Source organism: Portunus trituberculatus, chromosome 25 (genome assembly GCF_017591435.1).
Source record: "Portunus trituberculatus isolate SZX2019 chromosome 25, ASM1759143v1, whole genome shotgun sequence".
Lineage (NCBI taxonomy): Eukaryota > Metazoa > Arthropoda > Malacostraca > Decapoda > Portunidae > Portunus > Portunus trituberculatus.
The window spans coordinates 17,943,042-17,949,204 of record NC_059279.1 but is presented as its reverse complement, the minus strand read 5'-3'; positions in this window follow the sequence as shown (position 1 = coordinate 17,949,204).

Below are 6,163 nucleotides of genomic sequence, written 5' to 3'. Positions count from 1 at the left end.
GGTTAATGAAGGTGTGTGTGTGAGGGATGACTGGAATGATTTACAAGGAAGGAGTAAAAGTAGGAAGCAATGAGAATGAGTGAAGATAAAGACGATGAAGGTGAAAAGCATAACTAGAAAGATTGGTTTGATCTAGGTGGGAATTGGTATAGTGAAAATGATTGATCGGGGTGTAAAGACATGAAAAGAAAAGCAAATAGGAAAATAAATAAAAAAAAAAGCATCAGACGTGTTCCCCCTTAAGAGATTATTTGAGACAATCTACACTATATTTTTGTCTTTTGGAGAAGAAGAAGAAGAAGAAGAAGAAGAAGAAGAAGAAGAAGAAGAAGAAGAAGAAGAAGAAGTATGACGATGACGACAATGATTAAGATGAAGATGAATAAGAAAAAAAAAGAGGAAAAGGAAGAGGAAGAAGAGCAGGAGGAAGAGGAGGAGCAGGAAATTGGAGAAGGTCAAGAGGAGGAGGAGGAGGAGGAGGAGGAGGAGGAGGAGGAGAACGACAACAACAATAAGGAAGAGGACGACTAGGAGAAAAAAGGAGAGAGCGAGAGAGGAAAAAAAGAGGGGAAAAATGACGAAATGGAGGAGAAGGAGGAGGAGGAGGAGGAGGAGGAGGAGGAGGAGGAGGAGGAGGAGGAGGAGGAGTCTATAAGGGAAGGGAGAAGTGATTGTGAGTTCTGATTATGTGAAGAGGAGGAGGAGGAGGAGGAGGAGGAGGAGGAGGAGGAGGAGGAGGAGGAGGAGGAGGAGGAGGAGGAGGAGGAGGAGGAGGAGGAGGAGGAGGAGGAGGAGGAGGAGGAGGAGGAGGAGGAGGAGGAGGAGGAGATGTGTTATTTGGATGTAGGGAATAGAAAGAAAGGAAAAAGAAAAAGAAAGAAGAGAGAGAGAGAGAGAGAGAGAGAGAGAGAGAGAGAGAGTAATAACACTAATGGCTCATGTAAGTTCTATCTTACATTGCCATTTCTCTGATTGTCACCTCACATTTTTTTCTTCCCTTCCTCTCCCTCTCTCTCTCTCTCTCTCTCTCTCTCTCCTTCCCTCCGTTCCCTTAGGCACCCTTCCCTCCCTTCCCTTCCCTCCATCTCTCCCTCATTGATCGATCTCTCCATACAATTCTCTCTCACTTTTTCCTCTTCATCTATTACTACTTCTATTATAATTATTACAATTGTTACTATCATTACTTTTACAATTATTATTATTATTATTATTATTATTATTATTATTATTATTATTATTATTGGTGGCTTGGAGAGATTTGGATGCTAAATATTTTTTCTTTCCTTATTTACGGTGTTTTAGTGCCTGTCTGTGTGTCTGTGTGTCTGTCTGTGTTTATTTGTGTGTCTGTGTGTTTGTGTGTCTGTCTGTTTGTCTGTAAGTGTGTGTGTCTGTCTGTGTGTATGTGTGTGTGTGTGTTGTCTGTGTGTTTGTCTGTGTGTGTGTGTGTGTGTGTGTGTGTGTGTGTGTGTGTGTGTGTGTGTGTGTGTGTGTGTGTGTGTGTGTGTGTGTGTGTGTGTGTGTGTGTGTGTGTGTGTGTGTGTGTGTGTGTGTGTGTGTGTGTGTGTACTAACAAGGCTCCCTCAAGACTAGTGTAAAACGAAATTCCTTGTTAACCACGGCCCTCTCTAACTCCGAGGAATAAGCGCAAATAATGATCTCTCTCTCTCTCTCTCTCTCTCTCTCTCTCTCTCTCTCTCTCTCTCTCTCTCTCTCTCTCTCTCTCTCTCTCTCTCTAATTTTCTTTTCTCATTATCTTTTCCTTATTCCATTACATCTCCTTCACTGGTTTTCTTCCTTTCTCTTCTCTTTACTTCTTCTTCTTCCTCTTCCTCTTTCTTCTTCCTTTTCTTCCTCTTTTCATCTTTTTATTCTCGTTTCTATCATTTTTTCTTTCTTTTTCTTCTTCTGCTCCTTTCTTTCAATTTCTTCCCTAATTTATCATTCCAGTACATGTCTTTATCTTGTTTTGCCTATCTTTCTCTCTCTCTCTCTCTCTCTCTCTCTCTCTCTCTCTCTCTCTCTCTCTCTCTCTCTCTAACACAAACTCTCACTAATTAGGTCGGTGTATTGAAAGAAAGGATTAATTCATAAATGTACCTATTAACATACTGTGTGTGTGTGTGTGTGTGTGTGTGAGTGTGTGTGTGTGAGAGAGAGAGAGAGAGAGAGAGAGAGAGAGAGAGAGAGAGAGAGAGAGAGAGAGAGAGAGAGAGAGAGAGAGAGAGAGAGAGAGAGAGAGAGAGAGAGAGAGAGAGAGAGAGAGAGAGAAGTAACAGGTGATAATAACGCTTTACGGTACAACTCTCTCTCTCTCTCTCTCTCTCTCTCTCTCTCTCTCTCTCTCTCTCTCTCTCTCTCTCTCTCTCTCTCTCTCTCTCTCTCTCTCTCTCTCTCTCTCTCTCTCTGTCTCTCTCTCCCATAAAGTCTGCGACAAGAGGATGCAAATTAAAGTTTGGAGAGCGCTTGCCTGCGATCCAGTTGTGAGATTTTAATTCTCTCTCTCTCTCTCTCTCTCTCTCTCTCTCTCTCTCTCTCTCTCTCTCTCTCTCTCTCTCTCGTTCAATCAGCTGTGGTGTTTCGCATTCATTTAGTCAAATGGTCAACGTGATGATGGCAGCTTCTCTCTCTCTCTCTCTCTCTCTCTCTCTCTCTCTCTCTCTCTCTCTCTCTCTCTCTCTCTCTCTCTCTCTCTCTCTCTCTCTCTCTCTCTCTCTCTCTCTCTCTCTCTCTCTCTCTCTCTCTCGACAATTATTGATATGAACATTCTTCTTTATTTTGCTAACTTATTTTTTTCTTCATTTCTTCTTCCCTTCCTTCTCCTCCTCCTATTCTTCCTTTTCCTCTTCTTCCTTCTCTTTCTCCTTCTCCACCTCCCTCTTCTTTCTGTTCCTCCTCTTCTGTCCCTTCCTTTCTTTTATTCAATTTGTTGCCTTATTCCTATGCTTCCCTTCTCTTTACTCCTCCTCCTCCTCCTCCTCCTCCTCTTCTCCCTCGTCGTCCTCCTCCTCTTCTCCCTCGTCCTCTTCCTCCTCCTCCTCTTCTTTCTTCTCCTCCTCCTCTTCCTTCGGCTATAATCATAATCAGCTTACACCATCTTACGCCTCTCTCTCTCTCTCTCTCTCTCTCTCTCTCTCTCTCTCTCTCTCACTACTGTTTTAAGGAGGAGCGACTAGGCTTTCAGGAGGAGGAGGCAATCAATCTCTCGTCATAACTCTCTCTCTCTCTCTCTCTCTCTCTCTCTCTCTCTCTCTCTCTCTCTCTCTCTCTCTCTCTCTCTCTCTCTCTCTCTCTCTCTCTCTCTCTCTGTACTCTTTACTTTTCTTTTTTTATTTTCTCTTCAATCTTCTTCTTTTCTTCTTCTTCCTTCTTGTTTTATATCCAATTCTTCTTCTTCCTCTTCTCTTTCACCGCCATCTGTTCTTCATCTTCCTCTTCCTCTTCTTCCTTCTCTTCTTCCTCTATTTCTCCTCTTTACTCATTCCTTTCTCTCCTTCCTTCTCATTTATTTTTATCTTTTTTCATTCTTCCTTCTTTGTTTTTCTCTGGTTATCATTTGTTCCTTTTACTTCCTTCTTTTATTCATTTTCCTCTTCCTTCTTTTTCCTGTTTGATTTCTTTTTTTTACTTGCATTCTCTTCTTCTTCTTCTTTTCTTCTTCTTCTTCTTCTTCTTTTCATTGATTACTCTTCATCGTCTTCTTCTTCTTCTTCTTCCTCCTTTTTTATTGCCATTCTCTTCTATCTCCCATATTCATTTACGTCCTCCTCCTCTTCCTCTTCTTTTCATTTATATTTCAACTCTCCCCCTCCTCTTCTTTCTCTCCTTCATTTTCCACTTCCCTTCCCTTCATCTCTTTCTCTTTCTATCTCTATTCCTTCCTTCTTTCATCTCTCTCTCTCTCTCTCTCTCTCTCTCTCTCTCTCTCTCTCCATCTTTTATCTTTCCCTCTCATCTGTCTTTTCCATCTCCCTCCCTTACTCCCTTCTTTCCTTTATGTTTCCTCTCTCTCTCTCTCTCTCTCTCTCTCTCTCTCTCTCTCTCTCTCTCTCTCTCTCTCTCTCTCTCTCTTCACCTTTCCAATACCTTTCCTCCCAATATCTCCTCTTCCTCCTCCTCCTCCCTCCTCCTCCTCCTCCTCCTCCTCCTCCTCCTCCTCCTCCTCTCACCTGTCTGGTCACGGTCTTTTCCCAAATAAATCAAGCCAATAATCGCTTTTTTTTCTCTCTCACCTGTTCTCGCACCTGACTAATTGACGACTCGTAATTAGCGGAGTCTTAAATTGGCGACCGCAGATATTAACATTATACGAGGAGGAGGAGGAGGAGGAGGAGGAGGAAGGAGGAGGAGGAGGAGTTTTGTTTTCTGTTATTTGGTTTCTTTATAATGTTAATGATAATGGTAATGATAATAATAATAATAATAATAATAATAATAATAATAATAATAATGCTGATGGTAATAATAATAATAATAATAGTGGTGGTGGTAATGGTGGTGGGTTTATGAGAGAGAGAGAGAGAGAGAGAGAGAGAGAGAGAGAGAGAGAGAGAGAGAGAGAGAGAGAGAGAGAATACATAAACGTAATACCCTTCTCTCTCTCTCTCTCTCTCTCTCTGTCTCTCTCTCTCTCACACACACACACACACACACACACACACACACACACACACACACATCAGTTCCCTGAGGCATGGATAATAATCTCTCTCTCTCTCTCTCTCTCTCTCTCTCTCTCTCTCTCTCTCTCTCTCTCTCTCTCTCTAATGCGGATGTCATTGTGTAACTTTCTGAAACGACAAATAAAAACAGAAGCGAATATTCTCTTGAAGACAAGCGCTGTTTTGATTAGTGAACTCTGACATTGTGGGAAGCTGTTCTTTACTTAGTCTTCCATAGTCCTTTCCTTCAGTTCCCCCTTAACGCTTCATAATACAGAAAACGGGGTGTAATAGAAGGCCTGTCTTTCCTCTCGTCTTCCTCTTCCTCTTCCTCTTCCTCCTCCTTTTCTTCTTCCTCCTGTGTTTCTTTGGCGAATAGTTTCTCTTCCTTTTCTTAATTTCTTTCTTCTGTTCATGTTTTCATTCATCTCTTCTTCTTATTCTTCTCCCTCCTCCTCCTCCTCCTCCTCTTCCTCCTCCTCCTCCTCTTCTTCCTCCTTCTCCATCTCCTTTTTTTCTTTTTTATTTAGTTTACTTTTATTATCTTAATTTCTTCCTCCTATTCATGTTTTCATTCATCTCTTACTCTTCCTCTTCTTATTCCTCCTCCTCCTCCTCCTCCTTTTCTTTTCTATCTAGTTTCTCTTCTTTTTCTTCATTTCTTCTTCCTGTCTACGTTTTCATTCACCTCCTAGTCTTCTTCTTTCTCTTTTTCCTCATCTTACTCATATTTCTTCCTCCTTATCGTCTTCGACTGCTTTCTCGTCTTCATTTCTTCATCTCTCTCTCTCTCTCTCTCTCTCTCTCTCTCTCTTCTTTTCCCGTTTTTTTTTCTCTTGTTCCTCTGAGTGTTATCTCCAAGTCAACTTTACCCAGCTTGTCTCACACACACACACACACACACACACACACACACACACACACACACACACACACACACACACACACACACACACACACACACACACACACACGAAGATGGTCACTATAATAAATGTTTTCGATACAATTACCTAAAGAAAACGAAATATCTATTGAATTTTTGTATATTTTTTCTTTTCTAGTGTTGTTTTGATATGGGAAAAAAAGAGAATTAGTTTTGTTTACCCATTAATTTGTTTGTACCTGTTTTTTTTTTTCCTCTCATGGGTAAAAAATAATAATGGTCAGAAATTCAGACAAGTTGGAGGATGAGGAGGAGGTGAAGGGATGCAGGTGTAGAGAGATGAGTTTATTCCAGATTAATTTCGCTGATACTTCTTCTTCTTCTGTGTTTCTCTTCACCTCCTCCTCCAATAATACTAATGAATAAATAAAGGTGGTGAACAATAAAACACAAAAGCATCCCCCAAAAAACACCACAAAACACAAAAAACACAAAAACACCCCAAAATATCACTAAACACCCAAAATATCACTAAAACACCAAAAACACCACAAAAGAATAAATAAAGGTGGTAAACAGGCCATTAATTAAAAGGTTTGTAAGGAAATAGTAA